The sequence below is a fragment of the Aedes aegypti genome, chromosome 1 (genome assembly GCF_002204515.2).
Source record: "Aedes aegypti strain LVP_AGWG chromosome 1, AaegL5.0 Primary Assembly, whole genome shotgun sequence".
In the NCBI taxonomy this organism is placed as follows: Eukaryota; Metazoa; Arthropoda; class Insecta; order Diptera; family Culicidae; genus Aedes; species Aedes aegypti.
Window position 1 is genome coordinate 233,387,779 of NC_035107.1, and position 17,138 is coordinate 233,404,916.

Below are 17,138 nucleotides of genomic sequence, written 5' to 3' on the forward strand. Positions count from 1 at the left end.
CCGGAGAGATTTAAACGGAATCTTTGGATAGATTCCAACGGAATCTCTGGAGAGATTCAAACGGAATCTCTGGAGAGATTCAGACGGAATCTCTGGAAGAATTCAGACGGAATCTCTGGAGAGATTCACACAGCTTATCGTATTGCAAGATAGCAACACAAATTTTGCTGCGCAAAAGTCAATATAACGAGTGATTAACTTTTTGTCAATCAGAGCAAGCAAATTAAAGTTCAGTGTAACGGTCCTCAATGCAAAGGTACGAATCTGTAACAAACAACTCGCAATTCAATTGATTGACAATCGTGACGATTGCATTGGTAACCTCACCCTCTCATTCAGAAATTCCAACTGCCCGAACCTAGCCCTAAAAGTTGTAAAACATCCGAGATCGATTTCCGGGCTCACGAGACCATTCATTAATAGCCGCGCAAATGTTTTCGTGTTTTTGTTTTATTTTGCTTCTTTTCGTTCGCCCTCTATACAATTTATTCAAATGTTGCAGGTGTTGACGCACGACACAATGATAGTGTTTAAAACAATTGATTTTTTTTTCAGGCCGCTAGCGATTCTCCCTTTGCCCGTTCCCCGAACACAATTATTGTCACGAATGGTTTGGGTTCGCATACACAAAGCGGTCGCTTTGGCGTTCGGAAAGGGATTACAATCTCAATTAAAAAAAATCCTATTTTGACATGAAAATTTTCAAGTTGATCTTCTTCTAATTGGCATTACGTTCTCATGGGGTCAGAGTCTGCTTCTCAGCTTAGTGTTCTTCCATAGTTAATAACTGAGAGCTTTCGCTGCCAAAGTAGCCATTTTCGCATTCGTATATCGTGTGGCAGGTACGATGATACTCTGTGCTCAGGGAAGCCAAGGAAATTTCCATTACGAAAAGATCCTGAACCGACTGGGATTGGAACCCAGACACCTTGAGCATGGCTTTGCTTTGTAGCCGCGGACTCTAACCACTCGGCTAAGGAAGGCCCCCTCCTCATGACATGACACTAAGAATTTCTACATTATATCCCGCAGGAATTGATACAGGTATTTGTCCAAAGATTTCACTTAAGTTCCCTTCAGAAGTTCATTTCGTGATTTTTACGGATTTTCTAAGGAATGCTTACAAAAGTTTCGTTTTAAGAAGTCAGACAAATCTACTAAGGATATTTACATACATTATCTAAGAAATTTTCGTCAGTAGTTCCATCAAAGATGCTCTCAGAATTTTTCAAGAAAAGTCAAAAGTCATCCAAAAAATTATGCAATTTTTCTTCGAACCTTTTTTCTAGAACTTCCTCCAAGATTCTCGTTAAGAACATTAGCAAGAACTCAACCAGTATTTTTTCCAGGCATTTTCCTGGATTTCCACAAAATTGTGTGTAAGAATTACTAGGATCTTGAGGAACTCTTGGAGGGTTACTTAAATAAATTGATATTTGCTATCCTGCAGGAAAACTTTAAAAACTATCAAACGGATTCCCTGAAGAAATTTGTGTATGAGAGATCGAAGGAATTATTTGAATGATCAAAAAGGTATTATTTGGTATGAAATTCTAAATTGCCAAATCATCTAGTCTGATTTTACCTAAGAGATTAATCGAGAAATTCTGAAAACTGCTGAATTGAACCTTAGAAGAACTACAACAATTTCTGGGTAAATGTGGATGAATTATTGTAGGAATTCATACGAAAATACCAGGAAGGATAACTAGAAAAACTGGCGTAAGAGTTCTTGTAGATGTCCCAGGAAAAATCATTGATAAACATGTTCAAAAACTCTGGAATGAACCTTTCTGGATTTTCTTGGAAAAACTGCTGTAGAAATCTTTGGAAAATCTCCTAAAGTTACAACTGGGGAAATCCATGAAAGAGTTAGTCAACAAATATCTGGAGTTTTTACTGAGAAATACTTACATCATAATCCTTGTGGGTATTTCTGAAGCATCGAAGTGTTCAAGGATTTCCTGTAGCAAATTCTGAAGTAATTCCTATAAGCATACTTTGAAATACCGCAGGAAGATTTTCTTGGAGAATTGGTAAAGGAATCTGAAGAGAAATTTCTGAATGAGACCCTGAAAGCATGTGAGAAAAAATCCCTAAAGAAAACATTAGCAGAATTTCTTAGGCTCTTTCTCGAGGTATCTGAAATAAAAATCGGAGAACCTGTGGATTAGAAGTCTCTAGAACCTTTTATATATCACAGAAGGATTCACTGCAAGAAGAATAAGGAAAAAGGTGTCGTCAATGACCATTTTTGTTAAAATACAGATTTTAGAAACCTTCCGTCAAAAATAGAAAGTTGTTAGGGACTTGCATCAAAAAATACCAATTCCCTAAAACGAGATTGCTACCAGCCCTGCTACAAGCTCTGTTAAGTTACCTCGGGTATGACTGACATGAATACAGTCTTTTTCAATTTTCTGTCAAGGATTCCATAAATTTGAAAATTTTCTGGACTTCCATGGACGTAAAGTTTTTTCTAACGTTTGTCCTACCCATGGTTTTGAATGTGGACGCGCCGCTGATAAAACCAATGACCTTCATTTTTGACATAGTATTTTAAATTCTATACAACGATTCTTTTCAACTTGATGTGAAATATGCGAAAATGATTCGATTCATTCTAGTTTTGATGGTTCCCAGTATTTCACTCACAGTGTGTAAATGGTTTTACAAGTTTTTACAATTGGGAAACGACCCTCGCCCTGATGGTTATCTGTACCCGGAAAATGCGCCCTCCATTGCCTTTTCGGCGGTGGAATGACGCACCTTTCCCGGTAATCGCCCTTGTAACGCTGCACCACAAACAAACAGACAAAACACTGACGAATTTACCATCGATCACATTTCAAACGATCATTACAAACCTCACAACAAGAGATAAGCGCCAAAGTACCTTAAATCACAGGTACCGAATTCCCGCAAAAGTTCATGTATTACTGAGAAAAGAAAAAAAGCAAAAAATAGTATTGAAGTTTGCTTCAACCCGTACGGGAGTATCTCTTCTTTAAATAATTTTCGAGGAATTTGGACTTTTAACATGTCGTTTAACATTGTTATAGTATAAGTACATTATTTTCTTCGACATCCACACCATAAAACTGGATAAAAATAAGTTTGAAATGAATTTCACGTGAGCTGGTTTTTGCTTCAAACGAGTCCATACACAAAATTATCAATTTCTATAAGTAAAAAATATTTGAACTGAGCAAATTTTGCTGAACTACCGGACTACAGAATGAAAATAAAAATATTTCACTAGTAACGCGGATGTGTTGGTTAGCCAATTTTCGGGAATCCAGTATCTGGGTATTAAAGTACGTTGGATGCGCGCCTGGTTTTCCTTCGTGTTTGACGTTTCACACTAGCGCTTTCTGCAGGTGTTGTTGCACATACTCGTAATTCATGCAATAGTGTACGGCAGGGATGCCAGGTTGGAAGACATGTCTTCCATTGGAAGACATTTGAGTAATGTGGAAGACATTTGGAAGACGGAAGATTTTTGGAAGACTTTTCAGAATTTGTGAAGACATTTGGAAGACAATTTTAAATTATTGGCATTTTTTAAATTCCTAGATTTGGAAAAAACAACATATGAGTTGGAAATTACAGAAACTCTTCTAGAAGATTTTTGCACAACTAAATCAAAACGATAGCGATCCCATATTCCGTTGAAAATTCTCCAAGGATTCCTACAGATATTGATTCGAGAATTCTGACAAGGATTCTTCCAGAGTTTCTTCTAGGAGATCTTGCAGATATTTATGAAGACATTCTAGTAATTCATTTAAGTATTGTTCCATAGAATCATCAAAGTTATTCATGGATTACTACAAGTACTTTTTGAAATCTGTTTCAGTATTACTCGTGTGTTTTTTACTTCATAAAAAAATTAAAAAGATTCATGTATGATTTTTTCCTGAGATTGCCACAATTTTTGCTTCTGAAACTATCCCAGGGATCTTTGCGATATCTGTCAAGATATTTTTACTGGTTTTCCTGAAACTCCTCCAGAATTCCAAGGGCAATTTCACCGGTGGTCCAAATTTTTGAACCATGTTATAAAATGGAGCGATATTTGAGAAGAACACCGACTTTTGGAAACACCGAGCCATGGAACAGGAATGCTTTGGAAAGTTGTATAAGGGGACCATCATAATAACCATTGTATGGTTTCATGTGTCGATATTGAATAATAATGAGTCGATGCATGGGGATTTCACTATGATTCCTCGGAAATGCTTTAAAGCTCCTCTAGGAGTTCATCTGAAGATGCTTCACTACATTCCCTCCGGGAGTTAGTCCAGAGTTCCTCATGAAATTTCTAAAACAAAATCTCCGGGAATAGGGTAACGACTGTTTATTTTGTTCTCAAACGCTAACAGTTGGCGCCAGCGGCAAAAATTACAGACAACAACCTTTCGAACATTCAGTTTCTCTTACCGGCCGCCGAGCGGCGACACTGATGTTTGTATTCCGCTCACTGATCGCGCTACGCTGGATTCTCAAATTTCTCAAACTTTCAACACAAGCGCATGGAAGAATGGTAGTCGGAGAACTGTCAAAACGTATGGAAAATAATTAAAATCGTAAATTGCTTGCAATTAGGAAACTGAATCAAAAAAGTAGTGATTAGAAATCAAGTGTAAAGTGAATACATAACTTTTTGTGTTTAGTTCATCTTCCGTGGTGCTTTCTTTGCTTCAGGATTTCGATTTTACTACCATTGAAAAAGAGCCATCTATTGCCTTTTGAGTTTTGAATATCGCCCTATTAATTCAGACTTCCTCTAGGAACTCTTACATAGCTCCTCCATGTTTTTTTTAAGTTCTTCAAGAAATTATTTCAGATTTACTCTGGCAATTCTTCTGGATTTCGTCCAGCGATTGCTCGGAAAGTCCTCCGGATTTCTACAGGCAATTCTCCTAGTTGATAGCCTTCCCATATCTTTACTCTTCCACAATACAGTTGTTGTGGAAGCGATGTAGGTACGATAGGCAAACAGTTTCAACACTAAATAAATCGCACTCGCTCTTTTCGCGTGTGTAGTAAAATGAGATGGATGGATTTGGGTTATGAAAGGGGTCCGCGTGGTCTGTAGGGATTTGAATTCTAAACTTGTATTCAACTCAGTTATTGGGTCACCAAGTGGCTCGGTAGCTTAGTTGGTAAAGCGCTCGTCTAGCATACAAGAGTCCTGTGTTCAAATCCCAGCCGAGCCGTTGGTTTTTTCATAATTTCACTCATAATTTTTCCAACTTTACCACGCGTAATGAGTTAATTCATTCTCCTAGATTATTTTTCCAGAAATTCCTCTGGAGTTCTCCAGCAATTCATCGAAAGTTGCCCCGTTATTCCTTCCTGGAAGGTTCCTCCGATGTTCCTTCCCGACAGTGGGAATGCTTCGAATATCCTCCTTAGTTTCACCAGGAATTTCTCCGCAGCTCGTCGAGCAATTTCCCCGGAGATGTTCTAAGAATGCCTCCGGAATTCCCCCAAGAATTGCTTCATAGTTCATCCAAGGTTTCCTTTGGAAATTCTCTAGGATTTTGTCCAGAGTTTCTGCAGGAATTCCTTAAGAGTTCCTCCGGGAATTCCTTCGGAGCGTCTCCGGTAATTCCTCCAGAGGCCTGATTCGCTACTCACCACATAGTAACGTACTCTCTCTAGTGTCTATGCACGATTAATCGCTAAAAGGTAACGCAAAAAATATTTGTATGGCGAAATGCATCTAACGAATTATTTCTCATAATTGTAAACTATTGTTGAAAAAAAATTACCGGTTGTGCGTAACTATAATGACTATCACGCCAACCAAATATTTTTTCGATCAATGCTTTCATTCACAAGAAATTAGAAGTTAGATGCATTTCCTCATACAAAATAAAATGAGAAAACTTCTGCTGATCAACTGTGGTCAAGAGCAAAGCAGGTAATCCATTGCTGAAGGAACTCCGGAAGAATTGCTGGAGGACTCGAAAAGGAATTCATGGGGACAATCTGGAAAAAAAAAACCTGGAGGAATTCCCTAAAGAACTGCGCAACAATTCCTAAAGGAGCTATGGAGGAAATCCAAAGCACTTACCGGTTGATATTTGGAGGATATGCTGGATACGTTTCTGGAGAAAATTCCCTTAAGGTCGTCCGGGGATTTATTTCTAGAGTAAATCTCCGGAGGAAGTGCTATTTTAGATCCCCTGAGGAATTTCTGAAGAAAATCCCCGGAGGAGTTCTAGGGGAAAATCCCCGGAGGAATTCTTTCAGGATTTTCTAAAGCAAATCGCCAGATGATATCCTCGGAGGAATTCCTGGATGAATTTCTCGGAGAAATTTCTGGACGGAATCCCCGGAAAAAAAAACTCTGGAGGAGTTCCCAGAAAAAATATCAGGAGAAACTCCCTGAGAATCGCCGAAGGAATTTCTGGACGATTCCTGAAGGGAATCTCCGAATGAATTCCTGGAGGAATTCTTCATCAAATGAAATCTTTGGAGGTACTTCTTGAGTAGGTACAACCTCGGAAAAAAAATCTGGATGAAATCCACAGAGGAATTTCTGGACAAAATCCTCGAAATATTTGCTGTTCTTATTCTCGTTAAAAATTCCTGGAGAAAACCCCGGAGGAGTTCTTGAGGGAAATCACCGGAAAAATTCTTGGAAAAAATCTACCTTGAGCAAATTGCCAGAGAAGTTTATGAAGGAAATTCTCAGAGGAATTCTTTGGCGAAATCCCTGGAGAAATTTCTGGACGAAATCTCCAAAACAATTCCTGGAGAAAAAAATCAGGAGGAGTTTCGGGAGGAAATCCTCGGAAGTGCTGCTTGAGGAAATCCCCAAAGATATTCTTGAAGGAAATCCCCGGAAATTTTTTTTGAAAAAATCCCTAGAGTAATAGTTTTTATAAATCCTCTGAGAAATTCCTGGAGAAAATGTCCGGAGGAGTTCCCAAAGATATCGCCGGAGGTATCCTTGAAATCCACGAAGGAAACCCCAGAGGAATTCCTGGAGAAAATAATCGGAGAAACTCCTGATTTAAATCTTTAGAGAAATTCCTTGAGTAAATCGCCTGAAACATTCTCTGGAAAAATCCCCGTCAGAATTTCTGGAAAAAATCCTCACAGGAATTCCTTAATGAATTTCTGAACGAAATCCCCAGAGAAAATCCTGGACAAAATCTCCGCTGAAATTGCTAACCGAAATCCTCTGAGGAATTCCTGATGCAAATTGTGGATGAAATCCACAGAAGAATTGCTATTGGAAATGACATGAGAAATTCCTGGAGAAAATCCCGGAGGTGTTTTAAGGGAAAAAAACTCCCAAAGAATTTCTGGACGGCTCAATCGGGAACGACCCATTCGAGCTCCACTGGGAACTCCTTCGGAAATAGGGTCCTAAAGACCTGTCCCGATTTTAATGCCAAACGCTTAAGTTTAGGCTAAAAACACATGTTTACTCAATTTTTTAATGTTTTTCTTTTGTTTAAGTCCAAAAAACATTTTTTTAGATTTTGTCACGTTCCTAGGCTTAAACTCAAATTTTGGGTGTATTTTGCTTTCCGTGTGCCTTCCAAAATGTCAGATAGGAACAACCCCGGTGTTAAAACTGAAAGCCCTGTGGTGTTTTTGTCGATTAAGCGAACGTCAAACATGATCAAAAGTGTCAAGGTTCATTTATGGTCCAATTTTTAAAATAAAGTTTAAATATGATATAGCCGTTATTTGAGCGGGAAAAATTGCTAAAATAGTTGCAGTAACATGCTCTTTCGTGTCATTAAATAAAAACAAGATTTCAATAAACATTTTAGGACCCAATTCTTTTGGAGCTCCACCGGGATTTTCACCATAGTTCCTCCATGAATTCAATCGGAGTTTTTCAAGGAACCCACCAGTAATTCCTCGGGAAATCCTCCAGAGTTTCTCCAAGAAATTCTTCGAAATTCGTCCAGGAATTTATTACGAATTTCTCCTAGAATTCCATCAGAGTTCTATCTGAAATCCCCACGGATTCCTTACTTTCAAAAATACTTCCAGTAATTTCTTCGTAGCTTCTCCAGAAATAATTCCGGGATTCATCCAGGTATTCCTCTGGAGTTTCTCTGAATATTCATTCAGTCTTCTTCCGGGGCTTACTCCAGAGTTCCTCCGGAAATCCTCCACAGTTACTTAGGGAATTCCTTCACAATTGATCTGGGAATTTTTCCAGAGTTTCTCCAGGAATACCTCCAGAGTTTTTCCAGCAATTCTTCCAAAGTTCATCTGGAGCTCCACCGGAAATTTATTGACAGTTCTTCCGGAAAAAGCGATGTGTTTTCACCAGTGTTGTACAAAATACAACAGCGCGACGATAGAAGTGTTATAAAAAAAATAATTTTCAGGGATATTTCATAAATTACCTGTGGACAAATCCCTCAATGCTTTTCGTCAGGAACCTTCAGAGAAATCTCTAGCAAATCTATGGTGGAATCTATGGCAGGAAATTCAGGGAGGTGTTCCTGAATTTAACAGTACAGATAGTTTCTAAAGAATACTAAAAGGAGCTCTAGGGTAACTTGTTTGAAAATTGTTTACGATTTTTTCAAGATCGCGAGAAAAATTCATAGAGGAGTACATGAGATTGAGAGATTTGCTAAAGAGTCTGAATAAAACCATGAAAAATTGTTATAAATTTGCTAGAATTTTTGGAGATTGCTGGAGGAAAAAGTATGCGTGTTAAGAAAATCTTAATCTTTAGAAATGTTATTAATTGAATTGTTCATTCAATTTATCCTTTTTGCAATGCTTAGAGGAATACATTCATATTACCTTGGAAGAATCCTTCGATATTCTTTTAGATACATTTCATGTAACATAACTGGAGAAATCCGTGAATAAATATATGTAGATATATTTTTAGGGGTTCATGTAGCAATCTGTTAAGGTATTCTTAGACAAGTTTCTGGTTGAACTCCTGATGAATTCTCAAGAAAAATTATACATAACCAAGGAAACTCCCGATTAAATTGAAATCTGGTTGAAAATAAAACAATGCACAGGTCAGCTATTGCCTAACAAGCATGGTTTTAAAACAATATGCTAGAGGAATTAACTGTGGAGGGGTTTTTTTTTTTGAAGATATTCCTCAACAATAATGTCAAACATAATAAAGAAGAGCCTAATTTTCTGACTTACCAGGCTTAACTAAAAATGGAGTAAATGTCACAACTGAAAGAGCAGTTTTCTGCGTTAAAATAAACAAATTAGTTATTTTTAACCCAAAAATTTGCACTTTATAAAGTAATTATCATGAAAAGTTTTAAGTGGAAGACATTTTTCCATGCAATTGGAAGACATTGGCAAAAACCACTTGGCATCCCTGGTGTACGGTGCTTTTATGTAAATGTAGTAGTGAAACTCAGAGAATAACAACATGCACACTGTCTCGGACACTCCCATAATCTGGATGTGAATTTTTCCAAATGGGTAATATTTCCACATACATTTTGATTGAACTGGGAAGTGAAGTTTCTAAGGGAAAACCAAACAAACTGTGTACTTATGACGAGCGTATGCAAGGGTTCGTGAGTTCACATATCACTACACGGAGAAAATGAAGTACTCAAAATAAGTTCATTTCAGCTAATGGTTGGTGCGTTAACCTTATTATGAGTTGATGGTGTAGAAGTTGTATTCATATGCAGCCATATGAAAAAATAACTACTAGCTAAGTTCTTTTCACTCAACCGGCAGATCAAAAAACTCAACTTTCAATACCGCCGTGCGGGGTGACATTGGGCCTAGGGGGTGACTTTGACCGCCTCTTTCGATGCATCTCATTATTAGTAGGAGCGCCAAAAAACTAATCTATGACCATCTATAGGCTATTTATAACGTATTCTTGCAACTTGACACATTGTCTTAATTATTCTGGCTTTAGCTTGCTGTAAAAATATTGGCCCAAAGTCACCCTTATGGACCAATGTCACCCCGCACGACGGTACTTACTCAAATTTGATGTAACGCACAAAGGTTTCGTTTTTGGGTTGTTTCGCTCTTCGCGCTCTGACAACAGTAGAAGGAGCAAATGAAATAGGGAGAGAAAAATAACTCAAAAATTAGTTAAAAAATAGTCATATATAGGTTTTTCGTTTTCTCCGTGTAGGCTCTTTATAGAGCTTAATGAGATTTGAACTCACGAACACACGCATACGCTCGTCATGAACAGTTCGTTTTTGTTTCCTTGAGCTTGAGCTTGAGCTTGATTGGCCGCCCGTGGATGCTACTCCAGTATCGCCAGATCAGCTGCACTTACACAAGGAACCAACCGAATGACTGCTTGGGACTAACAGACATCCTCAGTGTATAAGTCCTGGTGATCTTCTATTTTTAGGCTATATTGGCGCCTGCCACGTCAGAATGCAGACCAATGTGGGGAAGGGGGAGGAATTGATGATGCATTGAACTGGCTCCCACGTAGACCGTATATACCACTGCATCTAAGCCAGTTCATACGGGAGTGTATGGATTGGGGGAAAGGCATGGCAGAGAGGTTTGCTTTTGTGGTTTGCAGACTGCCTATGTATCAGGCGTAAGGAAAGTCATGCGCGTGGAAGAATGGAAGCGTTAGGTTTCTTGTCCGTCTCTGGTTCTAGCGTTTGCTATGAACGAATAGTTTGAGTGTGATAGATTTATAATGGAAGATAGAAGCAGTGAGAGATATACAACTACAAAGTACGAGGAAAGGGACGGGCCTGGGATTGAACCCATGACCTTCTGCTTATGAAGCAGAAGCGGTAGCCATCAGACCACCAATCCCGTCTTCATGAACAGTTCGTTTTTGTTTCCACTGAGAAACTTGCACGCGTTTTTCAGATTCATCGAAATGCATAAGGAAATAATACTCAATTTGAAGAATCTACACCCATATTCTAGGTATTTTCAAGAGAGCGAGTATGTTGTTTTCCTCTCAGTTTCACAACCACATCAACAATAGGGCACCCACACCATTGAGCGTGATAACCACTATGGCCACCAGGGTATGATTGTGTGAAGTGGGCGATGGATTTTCAAGCATTTTTTTTATAAGCGCTACGTCTGTTTGTCTATGACTACACTTTTGAGAGCACTGCGGCAAATACCTAGCAGCTCGCAGCTAAATGACTGACGCGCGATAATTGCTTCGAGTTTGCTGCCGCAGAGGGTCGGTATTAGTTTTTGAGAGCCGGAGTGGGGGGGAGGTTCGCAAAAGTGCATTATTGCGTTGCGGTGTGCCAAATAGCCTTGGGAATCTGCACCCGTGCTCTCCTTTAAAGGTGAGCAACGAAACTACGTACCGGTGATTGATTTGTGTCCGATTTTGTGCAGTCGTGTCGATGACGGGCGGTCGCATTAGGGAATCCACGTTCTGGAGGAACTTTGTTCGACTCTTTCTAAGGCAGACCTTCGACGTTTGGAATTTTTATAAATTTTATTGGAACAGGTTTAAGGTTTGATGGAACAAAATAGGGTACATTGAAACTATTAAACTGAAAAAGATAATACAGTTAAATTTCCATAACTGCAGTTGAATCTCCATAATGCATGTTTGCATCTATAATGCTGATTTAGTGCTTATTGTTAGTGCTTTTGATTACTTAGGTACACATCATGAAAAAAAATGTTGATTTAACTTTTTGAGGAACTCATGGACGCTCCAAAGAAGGGTCTTAAGGAATAAAATCTAGAATAAATCTGAAGTTATATGTTCGCATACATTCTTCATATAGTATCTGTAGAATTTTTCCAGAATCTAAAGCTCCTCTTGTATTAAACTGAACAAAATCTGTTAACTTCGTTTTAGTCATTTCATTCCCAACAATCACAAGCAGAACTACAAGATGCACTTTTATTTCCACTTCTTTGCTTTGTTCTTCGCCTTCACCTTCGCAAGAAGTCAATCTGCACGCTTAATTACATACATTTCGCACCGCAGCTCAATCAAAAACCGATTGAGAAACAATCCAATCCCCTGCAGTGTCTCCTCGAGAAACTTTTTCCTCGTTTTTTTTTTTGTTTCGCTCCACTCAGCGTCCGACTCAATCATTGTGCGAGACGGGATGATGTGACCAGCCAGCCAGCGGCTTCACAATTACCTTCACTCTCTGTCGTAGTTGGCGTGCGCGGCGTGATCATCCCTTCGATTGCTTCGGGTCCATGTGGGATCGCTCTCGGTTCAGATCCTCTCTACAATCGTCGGTGAACCAATTTCGGAGCGATGGGTTTTTCCGCACGTCATCATTGAAGCTCCTCTTTTGTCCGGCATGGCCACCGCCCTTTTGTTTCTTGGTCTGCTCAATAGGTATTGCCAGATCGGCACCAATATCTCCACCGCAATTCACACCGAAATCAATTTTAATCGAGCGAGGCTCGGACGACGGCAGCGTCCGGAAGAAGTTCACCCAGCGATAACCCGTGGCGATGCATTTTTTTTTTGCTTGCAAGGTTTCTTATCGGAGCCGAGTAGAATTTCGTGCGATTTCGGGTCACTGAAACGAAAATATTTGAATAGGGGAATTTACGTATTCTCGGCAGTCTAAGCCGTGTTTGTCTGTTTGTAATTTATGCGCTGCTCAATCCTCTATCGATCCACACTGACAGATTGGTAAAATGTTTTTGGAAACGTTTTTACAACGCTGCGAACATCTCTTGTCAGTGTGACTATTGTCGGCAGCCTAATTCTCTTCGGCAGCTTTCCCATAAGAACTGCCGACGAATTTCTTCGGCTTCTCCAAATCAGTCGCAATTTAAGGCGTGTTCATTTAAATTGATGACTTCTCTGGCGAAATTGTTTGTTCAGTGTCGGAAATCTCGTCAGCGTGAAGCTGACAGAGCAAAGAATCATCTGAATGTTTTCATTGGTGTATTTTGATAGAAAAATACTGTTTGGTGTTTGAAATGTTGTTGCCGATAATACTCGAATGGTCACGCTATGTCTGAACCAGACGATTATAAAAATCGAATGTACATCGGATTTTTTTCTCGCAAGACATCAGTATTTTGTCTGAATTTTCATAATCGGAAGGTTTTGAAATATTCTATCGGTGAAATTTTTTCCATACATTTTGTATGGGTAAAAATGTGTCGTCAACGTGAATTTCAAAATATTAAGTATGAACAATGGTTAAAAAGTGGAAAAAATCAAAATTTCACCGATGGAATATTTTAAAACTTTCCGATTATGAAAATATAAGCCAAATACTAAACTCTAGCGAGAAAAAAATCCGATCTACATTCGATTTTTATAATCGTCTGGTTCAGACATAGCGTGTGGTGTCGAAACCGCAAGTCTCACTAATGTGAAGATGAATTGCAGCCACACCTCAAATTTTCAAGAGCACAAATCTAGAGAACCAGAAATCTGTTGAAAAAACAAGAAGATGAAAGAAAATTTTTACTCGGGGTCCTCTCCAGGACGAAATCTCGCGTAACATTACTAAAGGACCTATCTAACATTGAGAGGCTCTCTTTGTTTACTTTCTCTTTCATTAATAACTGAGTCACATTAATCTCTTCTGTTGGGTTCTTTGTATGAAACGCTAGTCAAGGAAATTGACTTTCGATCTATAGTGAAAAACTTCCCAAAATCTTTAGTGTTCCACTGTTATAATCGAAAGAGAACGAGAGAGGAGAGAATCTCTCATTTGTACATAGGTCCTTTAGTAATGTTCCGCGAGAAATCTCCGCACTTGGAAAGCCAACGTGAAATTAATAAATGAACGATCGGACAATGGTTGCCTGCGTTGCAATGAGAAGATAAAAAAAGCAACCTCTCTTTCATCGATCGACTTCGTGGGAAGCAACCTCTTGCGGCAAGCGTTTCACGCGAGGACACCTCAGCTCCATTAACCCTTTGTCGGTGTTCTGGGGCCAATATGACCCGTTATGATCGTTGCTTTAATCCGTCGTATCTGTTTTTATTCCGGTCGCAATCAGTTTTGATTCGTCTCACAATTAACGGCTCACTGTGATATAGTGAATGGTCATAATACAACACTTCAACGTTACAATCAAATGTTTAACTTGATTATTTAGATAGTCAGGCATCCCTTTCCGATCCTTCAGGGTGATAAAATATGTGAATTTCACTTCAAATTCATTGGCTCAACCAATATACAGCCCAAACTTAAAAGCACAATTACTTTTGACCGAACAAATGGCTCACAGTGTAGCGAAAACAAGCATTCACAACACATCACGCACATTTCTCAATCCGAACGATGGAAAACTTTTTTAACATTCTCAATTCTATGCGGCCGTTGAGGGAGTTAAATTTCAAGAATTTGAGAAGTTTTACAGCGTGTGATTGGAATGAAATCCTTCAGCGAAGATGCACGAAGGTTTTTCATAGTGTAAATAAGTGTCCAGTGAAGAAATCACACAGAAGTGCAAGAAAAATCATAATGTGGCATGACTCAGTCCATCGCTGATCAAATTTCGCTTGGTACGTCTTCGTCCGCGCGATTTCAGCGAAAAAGCTCAAAGTGAATAATGGTACTGGAGTTATTTATCGAAATCCAGTAGTTTTATTGCACTTTTGGTGTACAAGTGGACGAACCATAACAGTTTTCACAAAATTACACTCCGAACATAAATCTCTATTGCGAGTAAGTTCAAATATCCACCTTAATGGAACATTTCAAGTTCAATACGACGAATATTAGCGCTTGCGACGAAGTAATTACTTTTGGCACAGACAGAAGGTCATCTGCCATGCTCCGACGACGACGCGGTCAGTGCATCATGTTTCAGGTTGTAATTCGAGCCGACACTTCTTTCGTGGATGATTGTGTCGATTTTGCCACCTGTGTTGAGGAGCGTCATCCTTTTTGGTTCGCAGTAGACAGCGGAACTAATTGATTCGAATCAAGATTACGATGACGATGACGAAGAACGACGCGTCGTGGCGGCTGACGATAACTGGATTGAGGTCAGTGTGCAAGACGAACAGGTTTAGCCAGATAACGATCACTATCGAATTAGCTCGGGATCGATTTCGCATTTGAGATGACAACTGGAGCGACTGATGAGGTTTTAGCAGGTGCGTAGCACTCGGGTTCAGATTGGGTACCACATCTAGTACTGCATTTGGTCCCTTGGTACTGCAAAAGGTACCCAAGTTTGACAGATCGCAGTACACTTTTTCACGGCTTTCTAGATTTTGCTCTATTACCGTATGTGCCATAAAATAAGGGGCAACTGTAAGGGGCATGGAGGTCTTTATTTCGTCTTTGGTGTTAGGTGAAGAACTACTTAAAAAATACATAGGCAGGAACTTCTTAAGAGTACCTGAGAATGTGTTCTTCATTTTTCGAGAGCTTATACGGGAATTGTATAAAAGAGCGCTTCCCATTACTGAAAACTGTAATTATTTTCAATCCTCGAAAAAGAAAGTTATTTAATAATCCAATAAAACTTTTGAATTGTTGACGAAGTGTTTACTTAAGGAGTCCTGTCATTGTACGTTTCCATTCTTTATCTAAGGGAAAACGTTCATATCATTTGTTTCAGATCATTTTTCATTCGATTCATGCAATACTTTACTTATAAATTTGTCTGACTATTTCAAAATGAGTGAAGATTTTTAACTAATCCTTTTTTTTCTCTCTCTTTTTCAGGTACGAATATACGAAATGTCTCTAGGGCTCGAGGAAGAAATAATCCATTAGGTGATAGCAATCGAAGTTTATTTAGCCTAATAGTAAAGCTCGCAACTACAAAGCAAAGTTATGGTAAAGGTGTCTGGATTCGATTCCCGGTCGGTCCAGGTTTTTTTCGTAATAGAAATTTCCTTTATTTCCTTGGGCATACAGAAACATCGTGCCTTCCACACGATATACGGCAGAAAAAGACATTAGTTAAAGTGCTATTAAAAGAATTGAGAAGCAGGCTCTGGCCCAATAGAGACGTAATGCCAAGAAGCATTGAGATAACTACATTCAAGCTATTTGGAGATTCATAAAAACGATTTCATTGTTCATACATTATTTCCAACGTTTTTATTCAATTGGCATGATGTTCATAAAAGCTGGTCATTTTTTATCATGGTATAGGCGTCTTCAAAACTGTTTCAAAGTATAACTTAAGCAAAATATTTTATACAATTGAATTTGAATTTTTGAAGGAATTATTGCAGTAATCGTTTAGAAAATTTCTGGAAGATTTTTTTTGAAGTAATTCTTGAAAATTTGGAAATTTCTCGAATAAATCCTTGGAAGAATCACTGGAGGATTCCTTAAAGAATTCCTGGAGGAATCTTTGGAGGAATGAAGTATCCTTAAATGAAGTCTTGAAGTAATTATGGGAGGGAGTGAATCCTGAATTACTGGATAAATTGTTGAACCAACGTCAGAAAAGATTGCTGAAGAGAGTCCTATAACATACATACTTAGCTCGTTTTACCGGGAATCGGTGTGAAGTTCACAGTAATCTCAACAGCTGAACAGTTCGGTGTTTTGTAATTTCGTCGGAATTTTACGGATTCCGGTGAATTTTTACCGAACACTGTAAAAAATTACCGTACTCTGTTAATTTATTTCACCGAACCGTTCAGCTGTTGAGATTTCATAGGAATCCGTAAAATAATTCAAGTTTGTATGTCCAGTAAATTCTCTAATGATTTTTCCAATCGTTCCTTCAGAAATTTCTTGAGCAATTACTCGAAGAATGTCAAGAAAGGAATTGCCACGTGAAAATCAAGAATCCATAAATAATTGTTCAAAGAATGTATGTAAGGATTTCTCAAGGCGGTTTTTCAAATAATTCAGATGATGTTTGACCGGAAAATTTCCTTGCGAGACATTAAAACAATCCTAACTTTGCAAAATTTGCAAAAAAGAGCTCTGAAAGAATCCTTTGATAACATTCGTATCGAAGCTTCTGGTCTCGTCGAAAAGAAGCCAAAGGTTTATTCAGTAACTTCAAAAATTGCCTGAAACCTCGAACAATCCATCGTGTTTTTCCGTATATATTTGCCAAAGATCTTGTCAGTAAATTTACTACTTAGAATTCCAAAGACTTGTTCAAGAATCGTTTTGACTGTACTTCTACGAATTCTTCTAAATATGATTTTAGGGATACTTTCACAGTTTAACAGTTATTACTAATGATTCATAAATTTTGTACGGACT

The 17,138-nt window shown here is 38.6% G+C and overlaps 1 protein-coding gene and 1 non-coding gene across 11 annotated transcripts in view; both read left to right on the top strand.

The window, feature by feature from the left end:
• The window catches only part of LOC5571521 (protein doublesex), a 552,051-nt gene that overhangs the window by 263,207 nt on the left and 271,706 nt on the right, over positions 1-17,138 (top strand). The window lies entirely within an intron of this gene.
• On the top strand, positions 5,151-5,222 carry Trnaa-agc. Its single transcript has one exon. It is a non-coding gene; the product is annotated as a tRNA-Ala (tRNA).